This window comes from Danio rerio, chromosome 5, assembly GCF_049306965.1.
Source record: "Danio rerio strain Tuebingen ecotype United States chromosome 5, GRCz12tu, whole genome shotgun sequence".
Lineage (NCBI taxonomy): Eukaryota > Metazoa > Chordata > Actinopteri > Cypriniformes > Danionidae > Danio > Danio rerio.
The window spans coordinates 48,166,387-48,188,427 of record NC_133180.1 but is presented as its reverse complement, the minus strand read 5'-3'; positions in this window follow the sequence as shown (position 1 = coordinate 48,188,427).

Here is a 22,041-nt window from a genome sequence, read left to right as displayed (position 1 = left end):
AGTACACATTTTTAAAACTACTTAGTAAATTACAATTTCTGAGAAAAACTACTCAATAACAGTAATTTTAATATTTGTAATTAGTTACTTTACACCACCTATAAAACCATGAGCCATTTGCTCATGCTCATTGAGCTAGCTCATACACGACACACAAAAAGTTAAATAAATGAGAAGGCATGTGGACATAACAAAATCTAAATCAAGTAATTTTAGCATGTCAAAGTCAAATTTATGCATATTAAATATATTTTCCCATCAAAAAAATTGTGGCTAGTGAAAATGCTGAGTGGCTAGTAATGTTGGAAATCTTCTAGCCACAGTGGCTGGTGATCAAAAATGGTAATGTCAAGCCCTGATTATTATCATTATTATTCCAGTGAAATAATTCATTAAATATGACGGCGTGAGGTGAGCTTGTGTTGCGGACTTGGTGCAACAGAGACAAGAACTGTGACACTGCGGCCCTGCCCGCTCTGATCATACAGGTTTGGTTTTCAGCAGCAGTGTGTAAGGGGCCTCTACTTTTTCTGTAACAAGCTACAAGTCGTTTACCTAACTAACTTAATCTTACTTATCAAACAAAACATTGATTCACTAGCTTTTCTTAATGGTATTACAGTGGTAGAATATAGTCTAAGGTGGATACAGCGTTTTGCAAAAAATTTAAATAAAAAAACAATACCTCCCTTGTCCTGTTTTTGATATTACTTTTTTAAATAACTGTCCGATGAAGATTTTAATGGCAAGCTGAGTCATCAGCCACCAGATGTCACTTACAGCAAAAGGCGCTAATCCCAACACGTCTGTGTTTCTGAGGCTGTTTGGTCACTTTATTTGTTTTATTCTGATCGGACATAAATCCGATCTGACAGACCAGTTCAGAAGGTGACCTGGGATGCATTCTAGATGAAACTGGACTGGTCTAATAATTCTTTAGACAAAATAATATAAACAAAATAAATTATGACCTGGAGAAAATCTGCACCTGAAACACCTGGATATGGGCTTTTACAGCCTAAATTCTAATAATAACATATTTACTATAAGCATAAAATATGTTCTAACATTTTAAGCCAGGGGGGTTCGGAAGAATTGCTAAATTCATTCAATAAATTTAATAAATCATTTTTATTGCTAAAATACAACTGAGCAATAAAAGGTGTGAAGGTGTGAATTTGTGGCTATTGTTGATATCCAGGAATTTTCTAATGTACTTTTTTTTTTTTTTTTTTTGAGGCTAGAAAAAATCTGAAAAGTTCATTATTATTATTATTATGTTTTAACAATTATTATTATTTTTTTGTTGTTGAAATAGTCAAATCGGGACTGAGGACAGTTGAATGCGCTGGCCAGTTTGTAATTTGTCTAATAAATAAAAGTAGGCTACAGTTTATTTATTTTTTTTACTTTAAAACTTTAACAGATTGCTATTTTTTTTTCTAATGATGTATGATGTAATAGATTTGTATTTTAAAAATTTGTCTTCTTTAAAAAAAAAATGCAATTTTAAGAAATATTTTTAGTACATCAAAAAGTGTGGTTATGATGACATCTGACTAGCTAATCCAAAAAACTAAATGTCATTAAAGTGCAGTATTTAAATCTCATAGTTAAATAAAAACTAAGTCATATAACTGCTAAAAGGTCCCTTTTTTAAGAAAAAAAGTACTATTTACTAATTAAAAACTGCTTTTATTCTCGTCAAAATAAAACAAATAAGACAAAACAAAAAAAATATTATCCGATATACTGTGAAAATGTATTTGCGCTGTTAAGCATAATTTGGGAAATATTTAAAAAAGAGAAAAAAATTCAATAATAATAATTATTACTAATAATTTTGACTTCATCTGTATATATATATATATATATATATATATATATATATATATATATATATATATATATATATATATATATATATATATATATAATTATTATTATCTATTTATTTATTTTTTACATTCGGCTTACATTTCACTGCTGGTTATATACCATACAAATATCTGTGTATTTTTAAAATCAGTAATTCTTGCATTATAAAAGAATGCTTTTAAAATGATTTTGTTTAAACCCTTTTTTTTAACCTTATCCTAACTCATTCTAAGACTTCACCATGCAGTGATTGCTTAGAAGCTCTTCTGTTTGTTTTTGCCAAGTGAGTGACATAATCAATAGTGTCAGCTCACACGTTCAAACTACAATTATGACATTACAGTAGACAATAAATATCACACACACCAAGTGACAAACCTTTTAAAACCCATAACCAAAGGCTAGAACAAACAATATAAAGAATCTGCACAGTCTCTTTATACAGTTCATTGGCCGTTTCCAACTCCAAACTGATCAGTCATAAAATGTTATATGGTGTCATATACTTGGTGACACAGCAGTAATGGAGAAAGTAATACATCTGAAGTACATTTATTCAGTGTTAGGCCTGAGGTCACATCCATTAGACTGAGAAGCAGTAGTCCCATACTGACCCACTCCCATCCATCCATCCATCCATCCATCCATCCATCCATCCATCCATCCATCCATCCATCCATCCATCCATCCCATATTTTGACAATGGATTGTCCAAAATGATCCATTGTTCTCTAAAACACATACATTAAGAAGCTCTGATTTGTATGTGAGTTTTTTGGTCAATTGCAAGTCATTGACCTTCAGTTGTGCAATGCGGAAGGGAAAGGTTTCACAATGTTTAGTAAGTAAGTAAGTAAGTAAGTAAGTAAGTAAGTAAGTAAGTAAGTAAGTAAGTGAGTAAGTAAGTAAGTAAGTAAGTAAGTAAATAAATAAATAAACAAATAATTGTTTCTTTATTAAGTTATTTATGTATTTAGAGTTGGTTTGCTAGTTAGTTTGTATAAAACCAAAAGTGACCCCTGGCTCTACTGATATGGGAGGCTAGTCAGAAAGAATCCAAGGATCAAATGCAAAGCCATCTTGAATGATCTGAGATTTCAAAAAAGACACTTCAAAAGTACACAACACACCAACTAAAGAGGACCATGGTTTTCAAAACCGACACAAAAAAGCTCAGCTATTCCACAAGCTCACCTGGACAAAAATGAAACCCTTTAGTTACAGATTTTGTGGTCTGACAACACAAAAATTATTTATTTATTTATATATTTTTTGAACATAGTGATGTGGCTCTTGTTCAGAGACAAATAAAAAAGAGAAACATTTGAGAACAGCATTCTGATGGTCAAGCAAGATGATAGGTACTGTACATTTTGGGGATTTTTTTTTCATCCAGTGGGCCAGGCAACCTTACAAAAGTAAATGGTACCATGGAAAAAGAAAAATTCATTGAGATTCTGAAAGACAACATCAGACAAAAAAGAAAATACAAATTCAGCCTGAAGACGCTCTGGACCTTCCAACAAGATAACGATCGAAAATGTATAGCAAAAGTGAGAAGTGATATTGAAAAGTGATATTGTTCAGCAGAGAATATCACAGTTTTGGAGTGAATTTGTTGAACTGAAGGCTTCCTAGCTCACGGAACTAGAGAAATGTACAAGAAAAAAAAAAAAAAATAGGACAAATCACAAATTATTTAAATGACTCTTTAAATGAGTCAATTTTTTTATTAAAAGATTTTTAAACAAGGTGCATTTTTTAGATTTAAACCTGGATGTTTGCATTCACTTAGAGCTGTGTTACACACTGCATGGAAGGTCATTTTCAAAATCCCATAATAGTGGCTCTTTAAAATTAGAAGCACTGTGTTAAACTAAAATGTTGCATAACTTAGAATCAGCAGCTTCTGAATTTATGTATTTCAAAACATAGTAGATTTTAACATTACTTGCCACTCTGCCGTCAATCGATTAAAAAAATCAAGTGTTGTCAATCGATTAAAAAAATTAACTTGTTAATCACAAATTTTTGGGGAAATTAATAGCAATTAACGCGATCAACGCAAGACAAAAACTATTTAAATTCAAAATATAATTCATTATTAGTATTTGTGTTTAACTTGTAAGAGATTTCTTTATGTAAACAACAAACCCACAATAAACCATCAAGATCCTGGCTTGACAGCCATATTTATTACAGAAATTAAAACACAGGCATGTTAATGTCATTTGAACTTCAAAACATTCAATGGCAATAAAGAAAACATTGATTTCCAAGTAAGATTCTAGGTGGAATGAAAAAAATTGCCAAAATACAGGCATTGCAAATATGGAAAATTATAATAATAAGTAAGGTGAATTGAATGCAATTTATTGTACTCATTGTAAAGTTGTATTGGTGCGAGTTGAGAACATTATTATAAAGCAGAAACAATTTTGCTTTGTCCTCCTTTACATTCAGACAGCTGCTAAGACAGTCCAGTCTGTTGACATTATCGGAGGGCAATGTGGACCTTTTGTTTTGAATGATGTGAGCTGAGAGTGAGAACAAGCAAGATCACAAGCAGGATTACTGAATCAGCATATGCATTTTTGTGCCTAATTATGTGGCCACTGGTGCTGCGACAAGAACGTAAGAAGCATCAAGCGGTACATCAGTGCCACATACAGGTACACATTGTGTCAGACTAAAGCGCTCATGCACAAACACAAACACACACGCACACACACACACAGATTCAGATTCAACATGCATGAACGCGCTCATCAATTTTGCTTAAACTAAGCGTTCAAAAGTATGGCTGTATTTAACAAGGATTCTGACACAGCATCGCGAAACAGACACTTCACAAAACTTCTGTTAAAGCGGGAACCACGTCAAACTTAATGAAACATTGGAGGACTCATTTACCTCATTTACATGGACACCAATACTCAGATTTTAATATGATTAGGATAATACTCTTATTAAGAGTCTACCATGTAAAAACAGTGATTTTTGATTACCTTAAAGGACCAACGAGTCACAAAATGTGGAGGTTTTTCTTTCCGTTCGCCATGCGGTAACAAACTCCATTAAAATAAAAGTCGAAAGTTAAAAATAAAACATAAGAAATTAGATGAAACTCTGGAGAAAATGCTGGAGAGCCTGGTAATGCGACATTGAATATTTATACTGAAACTTGCCTTAAAAAAGTGCTTTCTTGGTCTTATCTATATTTCTTTGCATGTTGAACACACCACGGCCACAACAGGAAAAGAAACAAAACACCTGCAACTGCGTTAATTGCGTAAAAACAATTTTAACACGTTAATTATTTCAAATTAATTGCATGCGTTAACGCACTACTTTTGACAACACTAATACACACACACACAATTAAAGTCAGAATTATTAGAATTATATATATATTTATATACAGTTGAAATCAGAATTAATAAACCTCCTTTGAATATAATTTTTTTTTGTCTGATAATTTTTTGTATACCTGATAATATTTTTTTCAGCAGTTTTATATATATATATATATATATATATATATATTTTTTTTTTTAAGTTTAGGAATCATTTATAATTTCTTTATTATATTAATAATTTTGTCTATTCACCTAAGAGCATTTTTTACATATTGAATTCAATCAAACGTCTCTATTCTGGCATCGCTTCTTAGGTTGTTCTTATGAATAAGCGTTTGTGTCAAATTATGCGTCAGCTTAAGGGTAAATTAAGCTCATTATGCACATTTAAATCAAATATACAGTTCATCTAGAGTTCACCACCCCAAAAGTGTCATAACATGCATGAAGCCAAGTCATTTACTGGCACTTTCTTTACTTCTTTTCACACCAACTCACATCAAGATTTTCCACAGGAAAGGAGAGCCAAAGGTCAGTGTCACCTGAGCAGTGGGGCAGGTATATTAAAGTGATTATCCTCCTGGGAGCCATGGATTGTCTAAGCGATTCATGAACTCATCTAATTTTAGTTAGAACAATGACCAACTCAAGCTGTTCCTGGAAAAGATTATTTTAACAGATATGAAGGACAGAGACTAAAAATGATGAATTATAAAATTGGACCTTAATAAGATAAAAGTAAATGGTCAAAAATAAGTACTCAATGCTATGACTTGCTTTAAAGCATATTGAAGACAATATTGCTTTTAATTTACAGTGTTATACGATTACACTGTTTGGGAAGTTCAATATGTAAGGTCTTTAAATGTTTGAAACCATAAATCCTACATATCCCACATTGTTCTGTGCTTTTAATTATCTTAAAGCAGCTAGAGCGCATTTGCTGTAAGCAGAGTGATTTTCAGACAAGCCATCTGTGTTGCAATTATGCCAGTGGGATGATTTAAATATTATAATGTTTGCTTTAGCCCAGATTGTAAATGGTTTGATAGTCATACCACATTTCAATGAACTGAATACATTTTCTGAAATGTTTTCAGGCAAACTTGTCAGTGAACTCAGCACTGGCAACAGATCAATACTTGCTGCCAACACAACCACAGTCATAAGTCTGATTAGTTCAATATATTTTGATATGTGTTTCCTTTTTTTAGTGGGTCATTTCATAAATTGAAACACTACAGTCAAGTCTGCAATAAATCTGAGGTTAAGGAACACCCAGTCCTTACAACAATTGGGTTTTTGTTCTGTATGTGAGTGTATGTGTGTAACCCCACTGGTTCAACACCACCCAACCCGCTCAGAGCTAGGATTGAACCAGCAACTCTTTGCATAGAGTCGGTCGCTCTAACAAGGAGGCTAAAGACCATGGTTTCTAGTGTCTGTTGCTGGGGCACTTTTAGAGGTCAGTGGAGTGAGGTCTACCTGCACAGCACTTTAACTAGCTGGTCTTTGCTACATGTGTATGTGTTTGTAGCTTGCATTAATGTGCAGAACCAAATTCAAATTTGGACCTTGTAGGGACATTTTATCTTCCCAATGAGGAAAAAAAGACTCATAAAACACATATTATTAAATATTTGAAAATGTAAAAATACAGTTTTTTTTTTTTTTCCTGTGAAGATTGTATTTATTGGTAGGGGGATACAATATACAGTCTCTACAGTGTAAAAATCACTTATTCTATGGGAAGGTTCCATATAGCTGTGTGTGAGTATATGTGTGTGTACGTTGTAATAATTATATTGTGGAGACCAAATTTAAATTTGGACCTGTGGGGACATTTTCTGGTCCCCATGAAGAAAAAGACTTTAGCTTATTCAATTGACCGACAGTGCATGTCTTTGGACTGTGGGGGACACTGGATGAAACCTACACACTCACGGGGAGAACATGCAAACTTAACACAGAAATTCCGAATGAATTAGCCAGGGCTGGAACCTGATTTTTTTCTGTTGTTGTTTTTTCAAATAATATAAAAATTCCACCTGTGAATCTAACACTTTTTAAATAATATACTTCATAAAGATTTAGCCATTTAATCAGTTAATTGGGGTTTGCATCCTGTTACTTGTTATTGGGTGACAGCACTTTTGTCAATCTGTTTTATTTTATAAATTACAGGTTAATAATGGAAAAAATGTGGATTTCAGGGAATACTTGTTTTGGAGTACTGATTAAAATACTGTGTTTACATGCTTAAAGCATTTGCAAAGCATTTAACAGCTGTTATTACGTAATTAGAAATTATTTTAATCTAGTGCACCAGAAAGTAAGTAGGTAAAATGAGTCAAATAAGTAGTTTACATGGAGAGAACCTGATACTTATATTCCAGTGGTGGGCAACTCCAGTCCTGAAGAGTTATGATTCAGCCTTGACAGACCTTGACAACCTGTACTCGAATGCTTGTGCAGCTGATTTGTTGCTTATGACTCTGGCTTTGGTAGCAGGATTTGCGCTTAAAAGCACCTTGATATTCCAGACAGACTTCTACAGCAGGTTAATGATTTAATTAAGCACAAATAAAAAAAAAGGACAGAGCTTTGGTGATAGGTGAATTTTAAATTACAGGGGCCCAACACAACCCTATACTTTGCTGTGTGAGGTTGCACTTCTTTACTGGCAAGTACGGTGATTTAACTATAGCTTCATGCGATTTGCTGGTTTTGTTATTTCTAAAGTATCAGAATAGTATGTAAAAGCTCCACCCTTTTCCAGAAACAGCAGCTTATTTGCATTAAAGCAGATACACACAAAAGCATCCTATTGTTACTCAAACTCAAACTGGGCAGATTTGACTAGCTATAATGAATTATTTTTGTTGTATTTGAGCTGAAATTTCATAAACATATTCATGGGGACCGATTTATTTAATATTCTTTCAAAATGTTCCCTTTAAAAGGCATCGCTAAATCATTTTAATTTAATAAAATAAGCTTGGGTTGGCATTTGAGATGAGAATATTGTCTTTTAAATACTCACTGTGTAGCTTTATTATAAGACAATATGTAAGCACTTGATTCATTATGATTTACAATTTTTAATGGGCACATTTCTTCATTTCATTTCAGAACATTGGTGCTTCAACTATTAAGTAAACCTATATTTCTGCATGCACCATTCAAGATCAGTGCAAGTGCAGAATTGTTGCCACAACATGACTTTTTATTGCACAGCTCTTTTAATTGGACATGCAAGATTGTTATCGTTGGCAAGCCTTGCCCCAGATGAGTCTTCAAATCTCAGTAGAACTGCTTAAACAGCATCTGGGAGTGTCTCACTTTTCCGATTTCCTTCTTTGACTTTGTCATTAGGGCTGCACAGACTGCTGAAGCTGCTGATGTACTGTTTTTGAGCTGCAGTGGTGCATTTAGGTTTACTCTGTGGCGCAGTTTCTGAGTCACACATAAAACCCAATAGGGGATCCAATTTGTATGTGTTTTGCGTGGGCAATTTCTCCTTGAAAACAACTGAAAAGTGGACTTCAGCTGTGGTTAATAAGAAGAGTGGTTAATTTATAGCCTGATAACGTATTAGTAAGGCCAGACAAAACTATATTTTATTTTTGCCATGATGACAGTAAATAATATTTTACTAGATCGTTTTCAAGACACTTCTATACAGCTTAAAGTGACATTTAAAGGCTTAACTAGGGTAGTAAGGTTAACTAGGCAGGATTGTGTAATTTGGCATGTTATTGTATAATGGTTTGTTCTGTAGACTATTAAAAAAAAAAAAAAATGGGGCTAATAGTTTTTATAAAACTGCTTTTATTCTAGCCGAAATAAAAAAATAAGACTTTCTCCAGCAGAAAAATATAATCCTACACATTGTGAAAATTTCCTTGCTCTGTTAAACATTTGGGAAATATTTAAAAAGAAGAAAAAAATAAAACTGTTCAAAGAGGTGCTAATAATCCACCTCAGTCCTGATCAAAACTACTAAATTGCTAAGAAATTACAGGATTTTACTCCTTAATTGCCAAATTTATAAATGATGTCACTGATTTGGTGGAAAAAAACCCACACACAATTACCTGTTTTCAATGTAAAAAAAGTAATTGTGGCCTGCATTTTTAAACCTTTTTATTAAAGTCTGGTACATGTGAAACAACATTTCATTTGATGCATCGTTGTTGATTGATTTGAATTTTCCCCCTCATTTATTGTTAGTGACTGTGTTTGCCCCATTGACTTCCATTATAGCCACATTTGTTTAATTGCAAAACCTTGACACCATGTAATGATATGTTTTAGATTTTTGGTGGCTTTTCCTGGTGGGAAGAGGTAAAATTTGTAATTTTTACAGTTGATCATCAGTTGGCACCATTAACCCTTAAGATTTGCCTGTGCAAAAAAAAAAAAAAAAAAAAAAAAAAAAGTTTGGATTTTATATGGATCATAACAGCAAATTAAAGTGTGTGTATATGTGTCTGTGAGTGTGTGAAAGTGTGAGAATGACCTTTGCACACTTACCTTGATGTGTCTGAGAAAATTAAAACATGCATCTCAGCTCTCAGTATTACATGGAGTAAACAAAAACAAAGACTGTGTATTTATGCACCACCAAATGTGCTTATAATGGAGGCCAATGGGGCAAAAACAGCCACCAACAATAAATTACAGAGAAAAAATTAAACAATGCATCGAAGCCAATGTTGTACTATAAATATGTAATTTAATATGTCATTTTGTGTGTTTTTTATTCACCAAATCAATGACATAATTTGTGAATTTGGCGATTAAAAGTTAAAGTCCTGGGATTTTCCAGACAATTTAGTAGTTTTGAACAGGACTGAGGTTGATTAACAGATTAGAAAAAAATAATAATAATCTGGTGAATTTTTACAGTAGTTTAATTCAGTGGATGTTTTCATCCGAACATAACAAAAGGGTAAATCTGAATATGCAAATGTATACGTTATATATATATGCACATTTATAAAACCAAATAAGCAATTTTATGATAAGTGGCCTTAACTATAATGTATTTGCACTAAAATTGATCATTTGTTCCTATGAACTTACGTGTGTAAAAATGATTTACATTGTACTTATGATTGATTAAATACCTGCATCAGGAATTCATTTCTTTAATTTCTCTTTTTAACTGTTGACCAGTATAGCTCAGTACAGTACAATACAGTATATCATACCTTTTTTTTTTTCGCTTAACCCAGCCCTAAACATACCACCAAACATTTTCTTTAAGAGCTACATTGTATTTTATTTTCTAATTATTTTTTCACTTAGCATAAAGTGATACCAGAAATAAATTAACAGAATGATGAAACATGTTGCATTTTCTGCAGATTTTTAAGAGTGCAGATTCTGTGTGGGTCTATTTATTAGTGTTATTATTAGTATTAGATTAGTCCTTCAGAAAATTTTCCCTAATTCTTTACCTTCCATTTATGGATATCTGTATCTTGGTATGCATCATAAAATTGCACATAAAAGCAAAAGACTGAAATCATGAATATATAAATTACACTTGACGTTTATGTGCAGTTCAGAAGTTTTCAGTTGAAAAGCTCTATGCTTAAAATTAATCCTGACTGAAATAATTGTGCAGAAAGCCATATCTGTGCCCTGTTAGCAACATTTAATTGTTTGCTGCCTTTAAATTTGCCCAAAATGCAATTCTGTCTTCTCCTCCTCCTCCTCCTCGTCTTCATTGCAATTCTTCTTCTGAACATCAGCCATGGCCGTAAGCCACAGTCCGATGAATTATTGAACACTTCAGTGGGGAAAAAAAGCCTGCCTTTGATTGATTGAAAAGTCTATGAGCAAAACAGAAGGGAGAGCCCGCCCTAGAAATATTGCCTTTCCTGCACATAAAGAGGAATCAAAAACGACACACAGCCTTGAAGCACGAAACAGTGGGAATTTCAGAAGTTGTAGACAGAGTCGAGCCTAGTGCATTTATAAGAAGGGCAACAAAATGAAACCATTTACCATTGCCTGTCAAAATTATTTGACACCATGGAGCGAAGCCTGCAGATTCAACCTGCTATAGAAGGAAATGAAGTCAAATGAGCAACAGGCACAGTGTATGAGGCTTAAATGAATAATTTAACGATTTCAGGTGATAATTGTCATGGCAGCTTCAATAAAGACTGATCTAGATGGTGATATAAGGTATAAAATGTAGCAAAGAAAATGATGTACCTTGTGCTCTTTTTATATTTAGAAATAATTATTTGACATTTCAGTAATAATGACATATTGCTGTTAGCTTACTGTTGTACAGGCTTTATAATAAAAATTATACAATTCATGGCAAAATTATAAGATCTTGTGTGAAATGTTAATACTTTTTCAAATATTTCTAAAGTGATGAAGTGCTGAGGAAGGTTTTTCACGTTTTTTTCTATAATGTTTGTTATTTTGGAACAAGTCATGTTTCCTTCAATTTGGATTAAATAAAGTAGTTTCATTAATAATAATAATAATAATAATAATAATAATAAAAGAATGTCAATATTAATAGCCCCGTTAAGGAATTCCTATTTTTCGATTGGCTGCAGAACAAACCAATGCAGGTTAATAATATTAATTCAGGGCTCATCACTGTGGAGTGAACAGCCAACTTATCCAGCATAGGTTTTACGCACCGAATGCCTTTCCAGCTACAACCCAGTACTGGGAAACACTCCTACAAACTCATGCACACTTGTACACTATGGCCAATTTAGTTGATTCAATTCCTCTATAGTGCATGTCTTTGGACTGTGGGGGAAACCGAAGCACCTGGAGAAAACCCACGGCAACATGGGGAGAACAAGCAAACTCCACACAAAATGCCAACTGATCCAGCTTGGACTGGTGACAGTGCTATCCACTGAGCCATTATGTCACCCAAGCTGAATACTAGTATCTTGCAAAATAACAAGTAAAATTTTATGTATTGTTATTATGGCAGAAAGAAAATAAATCAGCTCTTATCAAACAACATATTAAAAATATTAGGTTTAATAATGTGCTGAATTAATATTATTTATGTTGAGCAGCACTTCAATAATTTTGCCTTCAGCTATGTACACATTATTAAATAAAATTATATAATTATATTATTCTTTGATTTTGTGATGATGAGTCAGACGAAGTGGGATCCATTTGCAGCCGGTTTATTGAAAACAACACAAATAAAGAAGCAGGTGTACGTTTCACGGTCGAGATGGGTAAATCAAGGCACTCACTCAAAGTCGGGTCACAAGCAAAGTCGTAGGCAGGCAGCAAGAATACATAGACGAGGATACAGGCTAGGATCTGGGCAGGCAGCATAGAATCACAGGTAAACATTCGGTCCGGGTCAGCAACAGTAAATAGTCAGATAATGTGAGGAAAACGCTTGGAATTGAATGCAAAGCAAAACAAGACTTCGCACAGAATGACAGGCGAGAAGGGCTTATAAGCGTGTGTGTGTATGGGTTTCAGCTGGACGGTAATCAAGGTCCCGCGGGGTCTTGTGGGTAATGGAGTTCGTATGACTTCAGTAGTTGGGTGAGAGGGACCTCTGCTGGTTGGTGAGGGGATTAACTGGGACCGAGTCTGTGACAGAACCTCCCCCTTGCGAGCGGCTCCTGATGCGATCCTGGATTTCAGGATCTGATGGATCTGACATGCCTCGTCGCCATCGATGATGAGGGGTTCATGGGTCTGTTCACTGACTGCCACCTCCCTCTCCGCCTCGACCGGGCCAGCAGCAGGCTTAAGCAATGAGACATGAAAGGTGGGAGAAATGCGATAATGGTTAGGCAACAGAAGATGATAGGATACAGGAGTGATTTGTTTAATTATTTTAAATGAACCGATGTACCTGGGGCTGAGTTTTTTCCTTGGAAGTTTCAGTCGGAGATCCCGGGTAGATGGCCATACCCAATTTCCTATAGCATAAGTAGGGTTGCGACGGCAATTACGATCTGCCTGTTCCTTGAACCGTCTGACAGCCCTTTGTAAATGATGATGGGCCAGATTCCAAGTAGCTTCACTTCTTTGCATCCAGTCATTTACTGCTGGTAGTTCAGTCATCTCCCCCGACCAGGGAAATAAGGGAGGTTGAAATCCGAGCACACACTGAAACGGGGTTAGCCCTGTGGAAGGTTTGCGCAGTGAATTCTGTGCGTATTCTGCCCATATTAAATAGCGACTCCAGTCAGTCTGATTGTTGTGGCAATAGGTCCTTAAAAATCGTTATACTTCTTGGTTAAGTCTTTCCGTTTTCAGTTGGATTGTGGATGATATCCTGATGTAAGGCTAATGTTGATGTTCAGATTTTTAAAAAATGCTGACCAAACTCTTGAAGTGAATTGTGGTCCTCTGTCAGAGACTATGTCTTCTGGTAAACCATATAAACGAAACACATAGTTGCACAGTACTTCGGCTGTTTCCATGGCAGATGGAAGTTTAGAAAGGGGAATTAATCTGCATGCTTTCGAGAATCTGTCAACAATCGTTAATATGACTGTGTTACCTTGTGATGGAGGGAGATTGGTGATGAAATCCACGGCGATATGTGACCAGGGTCGATGTGGGATGGCTAGCGGTTGTAGTAATCCTGTTGGACGTTGATGGGATGATTTGTTCATATTACAAGTTGTGCATTCATGGATAAACTTGGTAATGTCTGTCTGCATAGATGGCCACCAATATTGATTTTGGATTAATTGTAATGTGCCCATTATACCCGGGTGACCTGAACAAGGATTTGTGTGGAATAATTTTAATACTTTGTCTCTGATGCTTTGCGGAACAAATGTTTTATCAGGAGGGCAGTTAGATGGTGTCTGTTCCTGTGTTTGAGCTTGTCTGATCTCGGTGGAGATGTCCCACTGAACGGGTGCTAGAATCAATGTGTTATTCAGAATTGGTTCGTTGTTGGGTTCAGATGGTGTGTCTTCAAATTGTCGCGAAAGGGCATCCGCTTTAGTGTTCTTTGAACCAGGGCGATAGGTTACTGAAAACTGTAAATAAGGGGAAAAATAATGCCCACCTTGCCTGCCTGGGGTTAAGTCTCTTTGCTGTGCGGATGTATTCTAAGTTCTTTTGATCTGTCATGACAATGAACTCGTGCTTCGCTTCCTGCAGCCAATGTCTCCACTCCTCTAGGGCTGCTTTCATGGCTAGCAATTCTCGATTCCCCACATCATAGTTGCGCTCTGCTGGATTGAGTTTGCGAGAGAAGTAAGCACAGGGGTGGAGTACGCTGTTTACGTCCTGACGTTGCGACAATGTAGCTGCTATGCCAGTATTGGCATAGCAGCTATATTCCTCAAGGCTCTGTTCTTGGGCCACTTCTTTTCTCCATCTACACGTCATCTCTAGGACCAGTCATCCAGAGACATGGATTCTCCTACCACTGCTATGCTGATGATACCCAGCTATACCTCTCTTTTCATCCTGATGATCCCTCGGTTCCAGCTCGCATCTCAGCCTGCCTGTTGGATATTTCACACTGGATGAAAGATCATCATCTTCAGCTGAACCTCGCAAAAACGGAAATGCTTGTAGTTTCTGCCAACCCGACTCTACACCATAACTTTTCAATCCAGATGGATGGGGCAACCATTACTGCATCCAAAATGGTGAAAAGCCTTGGAGTAACGATTGATGACCAACTAAACTTCTCTGACCACATTTCTAGAACTGCTCGATCTTGCAGATTCGCACTCTATAACATCAGAAAGATCCGACCCTTCTTATCTGAACATGCAGCTCAACTCCTTGTTCAAGCTCTTGTTCTCTCCAAACTGGATTACTGCAACTCTCTACTAGCTGGGCTTCCAGCTAACTCTATCAAGCCTCTTCAACTGCTCCAGAACGCAGCAGCACGAGTGGTCTTCAATGAACCTAAACGAGCACATGTCGCTCCGCTGCTAGTCCGTTTGCACTGGCTGCCAGTTGCTGCTCGCATCAAATTCAAAGCTCTGATGTTTGCCTACAAAGTGACTTCTGGCCTTGCTCCTTCTTATCTGCTCTCACTTCTGCAGATCTATGTGCCCTCCAGATCTTGCGTTCTGTGAATGAACGTCGCCTCGTGGTTCCATCCCAGAGAGGGAAGAAATCACTATCACGAACGCTCACGCTCAAACTGCCCAGTTGGTGGAATGAACTCCCTAACTGCATCAGAACAGCAGAGTCACTCGCTATGTTCAAGAAACGACTAAAAACTCAACTATTTAGTCTCCACTTCACTTCCTAATCTGCAATTGACTCTCTGAATATCACACTAACTGTACCAAAAAAAAAAATACTACTAATACTTTCCTTCTTAGACTTTACAGACCTGAAACTTGCCTATAGCGCTTATTCATTGTTGCTCTTAGTTGTGTAAATTGCTTCCTTGTCGTCTTCATTTGTAAGTCGCTTTGGATAAAAGCGTCTGCTAAATGACTAAATGTAAATGTATTGGATGCATCGACTTCCACGATGAAGGGTTTATCTGGATCTGGGTGTGACAGGATAGGAGCCATGGTGAAGCGATCCTTTAAGTGTATAAACGCTAATTCCGTCGCTGTGTTCCACTTCAATTGTTTACCTGATTTCTTGGTCAAGGATGTGAGGGGAGCTGCAATGGTACTGAAATTCCTTATAAATCAGAAGTTGGCAAACCCCAAAAATCGCTGTAGCTCCTTTACAGTGCTTGGTTTAGGCCTTTATAGTACTGCATTTACCTTTTGTCCGTCCATGGCCACACCCTCCTGACTAATGATGTAACCCAGGAAAGAGATGGAGGTCTGGTGAAATTCACATTTTTCAACTTTAGCATAGAGTTTGTTATCAATCAGGCGTTAACACAACTCTGACATGGATGATGTGGTCCTCGAGGGAATCAGAATAAATCAGAATGTCATCTATATAAACGATGACCCATTTGTGTAACATGTCCCGGAAAATATCATTAACAAATGATTGAAAAACAGAAGGAATGTTTACTAGACCGAAGGGCATAACGAGATATTCATAGTGCCCGGTGCAGGTGGAGAACCCCGTTTTCCACTCATCTCTGTGACGGATTCGGATTAGATTGTAAGCACTCCAGAGATCAAGTTTAGTAAAGTATTGAGCTGTCCTTAACTGCTCCAAAGCTGCTGGTACAAGGGGAAGAGGATAGCGGAATTTGGATGTAATTGCATTGAGGTTTCGATAGTCGATACAAGGGCGTAATCCTCCAGCCTTCTTTTTCACGAAGAAGAAGCCGGCTGAGGCGTGGGATGTAGATGGCCAGATAAAGCCCTTGGACAGCTCCTCCTTAATGTAGCGCTTCATGGCTTCGGATTCTGGTTGAGAAAGGGCAAAGATCCTTCCGCGAGGAGGAGTGCTGCCGGGTAATAAATCCATGGCACAGTCATATTCGCGGTGAGGTGGAAACTGAGTAGCCTTTTGTTCGTTAAATTTTTCAAATAGATCTTGGTATACACTGGGAATTCTTGAGAACGATTCTGGATAAGTTACATTGACAGCATTGAGTTGTAGCGGTAATGCAGGAGTAAGACATTCTTGAAAGCATACCTTGTTCCATTGAATAATTTCTCTGTTCTTCCAGGAGATGACGGGATCGTGTTTCTGTAGCCAAGGTAATCCTAAAATGACAGGGTGGTTGGGAGAGTCAACTATGAAGAAGTACAAAGTTTCTGAGTGTATCGCCCCAGCCTGTAGGATGATTGGTTGTGTAGTGTACTGGACCTTTCCTTTGCCTAAAGGACGCCCATCTAGCGCCGTGACTGTGAGTGGTGAACAACAGGAGGTTAGTGGGATGTTATTTATGGGAGCAAATTATGATCCATAAAATTTCCGGCAGCTCCGGAGTCAATCATAGCGGGAACACTAATACGTTGCTGGTTGAAAGATATAGTAGTTGTTATTTTCAAACACTGATTATTGACAGATAATATATTAGCAGAACTCACCGGGAGTGATTTGCTGGGAGGTTTGGCTTGGCAGCTGCTTTTCAAATGACCGGATTGGCTGCAATATAGGCAAAGAATATTGCGAAATCTCCTTTCTCTTTCCTCCGGGGATAACGGAGTGCGTCCAAGTTGCATGGGTTCGGGTTCGCTTGCATATGACGGGGTTGTGAAGGAACGGATAGATGTGCCAGGTGTGCGTGAGCAAATGAGGTTGTCCAAGCGAATGGAAATTTCAATGAGCTGAGCCAATGTCTTTCCCTCATCACGGCATGCGAGCTCCGTTTGAAGTTCTGTTTTTAACCCTTTACGGTAAAGCACTCTTAGCGGTTTTTCCGTCCACCCCGCTTGAGCAGCCGAAGTGCGAAATTGTAGGGCATATTCGGCGGCCGTGAGATTCCCCTGATGTAATGCTAGTAACTCTTCTCCAGCGTCCCTTCCTCCCTCCGGGTGGTCAAATACCTCCCGAAACTTCTTTACAAATTCATTAAAGGATAAGAAAGTTGATATTTGATTATGCCAGACGGCTGTGGCACAATCCAAAGCTCTACCAGTCAGCAGAGAACAAACGCATGCAATTTTGCTATTATCTGTGGCGTATAAATTGGGCTGTTGTGTCACAAACAACGTACATTGCATAAGGAACCCCTTGCATTTTGATGGGTTGCCATCAAATTCATCGGGAAATGCAAGTCGAGGATTAATGGCGGGAATAGTACTCATGGGAGCTACAGGAACAGTGGGTGCTGGATTTTCAGGAGATGGGGGGGATGTAATATTGAGTCCTTGGAGGACTTTTACCAGTTCTTCCGTGAGAGAGTTGAGGCATGCTAGTTGTTGTTGATGGCCCTGCGCTGATAGTTCTTGTACAATAGCTGCTGGATCGGTGGGTGGCGAAGTCTTCTGTGATGATGAGTCAGACGAAGTGGGATCCATTTGCAGCGTCTTTATTGAAAACAGCACAAATAAAGAAGCAGGTGTACGTTTCACGGTCGAGATGGGTAAATCAAGGCACTCACTCAAAGTCAGGTCACAAGCAAAGTCGTAGGCAGGCAGCAAGAATACATAGATGAGGATACAGGCTAGGATCTGGGCAGGCAGCATAGAATCACAGATAAACAAGTGGTCCGGGTTGGCAACAGTAAATAGTCAGATAATGTGAGGAAAACGCTTGGAATTGAATGCAAAGCAAAACAAGACTTTGCACAGAATGACAGGCGAAAAGGGCTTTTAGGCGTGTGTGTGTATGGGTTTCAGTTGGACGGTAATCAAGGTCCCGCGGGGTCTTGTGGGTAATGGAGTTCGTATGACTTCAGTAGTCGGGTGAGCGGGACCTCTGCTGGTCGGTGAGGGGATTAACTGGGGCCGAGTCTGTGACAGATTTGATAGAAATATTAATAAAATCAATTACAACATAATAATAGATATAACATCATTTTATATTATATATTGTATTAAATATGTAATTGGTGATAGTAATAATTATGATAATAATAATAATAATAATAATAGTAATAATAATAATAATAATAATAATAATAATAACAATATTTAGCTTCTTTTTTTAGAAGTGTGGTTTCCCCTGCCCACTGAATTGATTGACAGCCACTTATTAACATGTCACTGTAGTAACGCATATAATCATATCAAAAAGGCAGGATGTGCGCAAAGCAGCTGGGATTAAAAGATCTGTTCAGCTCTCTGTGATCATCGATCATCATCAAATGTGATCAAAAATGAGTTTTACAAGTTTAAAACATTTATAAAACAATACATACAAGTAATGAATTACAGCGATATTACCATCTTTACTTCATCACCACAGCCGCATGTCAGTACAATTATAAAAGAAGACGATGATTCAATCCTGGTTTGTGAGTGTTACATTTTTTTTTTTTTTGTACATTAACATAACGGATATCTATACAGCAGTGGATATTAACATGTATGCTGTCATATGTGCTGTGCAAAAACAGTGCAAATTTAAACATGCATGCTGTGTGTGAGTGTGTGTGTGTGTGTGTGTGTGTGTGTGCGGATGTGCATGCATGAACTTTGTAATGACATTGTGTGTGACTCATGGTTGCATAAAGGCTTGGATTAATTCCACAACAAATACACCAAATAATCATTGGGAAAATTATTACTGTAGTATTTCTCACAAACATTATGTGAGATTTGCTTCCTTCATGTTTGTCACTGTGCCCTTTAATTAATGCAGCCATAGCGGAGATTGTGACACACTCTGACAGGCATGTTGGAATGGTGGGTGGGGAGAACTAGCATTAAAGTCACAGGCAACTAAAACAACTAGATTGTGTTCAGAGCAAAAAATTATAATATTCTGAAAGCTATAATAAATCTGATGGGGGTTTTGAGCTGAAACTTTACAGCCACATTCTGAAGACACAAAAGACTTCTCCTAAATCTTGAAAAAAATGGGTTAAATAGGTGCCCTTTAAGAACTTAAAAGACTGATTATTTCTTGACTAACTGTCTGCAAATTAGTCTGCCTAGTTCTTAACAGACTGTATTAGCATAATGGCTGTGTGTGTTTATGCAACCACATTATTTTCTAAAAATAATTCTTGAAAGAGCACAAGTAAAAATAAAGGGAACATATAAAAGGGAAAAAGATGACTTGTTACAACCATGTACTCTTAAGATTTATGCTGCTTGTTAGATGATAAACATTCTGTTCTTTTTTGTGAAGTATCTCTTCAGTTCTTTGTGCAGTTTTTCTTATTTTTTTTAGACAGAATAATGATTTGCATACAGGATGGCTGCAGAATTGCACTTATAAACAAAGCACAGTGTACAAGACACATGTCCCTGGATAGAAAAGCCTGAGAGTTTAGTTGAAGCTTTCCTAATGTCTGTCCTAATAAGATGAATGGAGATCTAATGAAGTGGAAGGTTTTGTGAGGCAGCAATGCTTTCTAGGTAAGATGAGCGTGAGTAAGCAGAGAAAGATGTAGTGTAGGCTATGAAACAGCAAGCAAGCAGTGAGCATGATATATAATATAGATTTAAATTATTTACTTCAAGCTCAAACTTTGTTAAGCAACTAATTCCTTATCTGAACTGCTGCAGCCAGAAATGATAATTCTGGTCTGTGTGTCTCTTTCTGTTGAAAACACACACACATATCTATATGAGCAATATCACACAAGTAGCAGTGCGATATTGCTGTATATCAGCACTAGTGGGAGGCGTGTGTTGGCATGAGGCTGCAGGCTGAGTGCCTTAGCTTCCCACCAGTGCTGACATACAGCCATATCGCACTGCTATGAGTGTGATATTTATTTATACAACAGTTTGACGGCACAATGTTGAATATAAAAAAGAAAATCAAACATAGAGAGTCCAGAACACTTTTGTATTAGGAATTACTTTCTTCTGCCATTCATTCACATCTGCAACTGACGTCAGAGCAGCAGAAGCTGTTACTAATTCACCAATGTCACTTTAGAGCTGGTATTTAAATGATTTTCAATAGCGTAATGTCTAGTGATGACAAAACAGCTGATTTTGCTCAAATTTTAAGATTATAAGGCTGAACATGACATGAAATGCTATCCGTCTACAGAGATATCTCCCTACAGTCTATTACAGTCTGCAGTATTTCTCTGTTGCCGTCGTTATTGTGACGGTTGCCAGGAGTCCTAGCGTTTACCCGGAGACTTTAAGGAATAAAAAAGGAGACAGAAACTATTTTGCTGTTCCTATTGGCCTTATGCGTTTCTCCCAAGTGCTGTCGAGTACATACATGTCAGTCAACGACAATGAGTAGACAAAAGGAAAAGAAAAAGACACTCAAACATCAAATGTTACATTATTGAAATAAAATAATGATTCAGTGGTAGAGCAACCATCACAAACAGAAGAAATCCTCTTAAAGGGGACATGACATTTATACACAATGCATATCAAACATTAGGCGACCGTTACAATATCAAAATAATTAACATCGAAAAAAGTAGTGCAATCACTACCAGACTGCTGTTATGTTTCCGTTAAGGAGGGAAGAGGCTGAATCCAGCTTCTTATTCGCAGCTTTTTATTGACTCTATCCTGATCACCTGAAAAACCGTATCGCTTCCGTTTTTCAGCTTTGCGCTGAAGAAAACACACACGAGTTTTAATCTAAGCAAGGGCTTTTTATGCTGTTTTGGCTCCATCTTGTGGATAGACAATATCAACCGTCTTTGGTCTACTACACTATGGCAGGCTAATGGTCGCCGGCGAGCTCTCTCAGAAATTGTAAATTTTTTAAAACAGGCACTATTCTTACAAATAAATTGCATAGTTGCGATTTAAACAACTACAATTTCGACACAAAAAAAGCCTCAAAAGTACATTTTGTTGTCTAACAACAGTAATATTTGTCAAACTGTAGCATCTCTCTGCTTGTTGCTGTATGTGGGTGGAGTAATACACAGAGGTGAAGGGTGAAGATGCCTGGCCTTTGTGTGATGTTACTGGCAAAATATTGTACGGTTATCAGCCAATAAGATTCAAGAACCAGACAGAACTGTTGAGTGTGTGTGTGTGTGTGTGTGTGTGTGTGTGTGTGTGTGTATATATGTATATATATATATATATATATATATATATATATATATATATATATATATATATATATATATATATATATATATATATATAAAGATGTTTAGGCAATTATGTATATTATTTTGATCAAGAGATGCTCCATCTGAATTACATAGGCATTATAATGAATGCTGTATGTCATGTACATGATAATAGATGAGCATGTACAACATTTAATCTTCCAAACATGCACATTTCTGTTGTTGTTTTATAAAATAAAC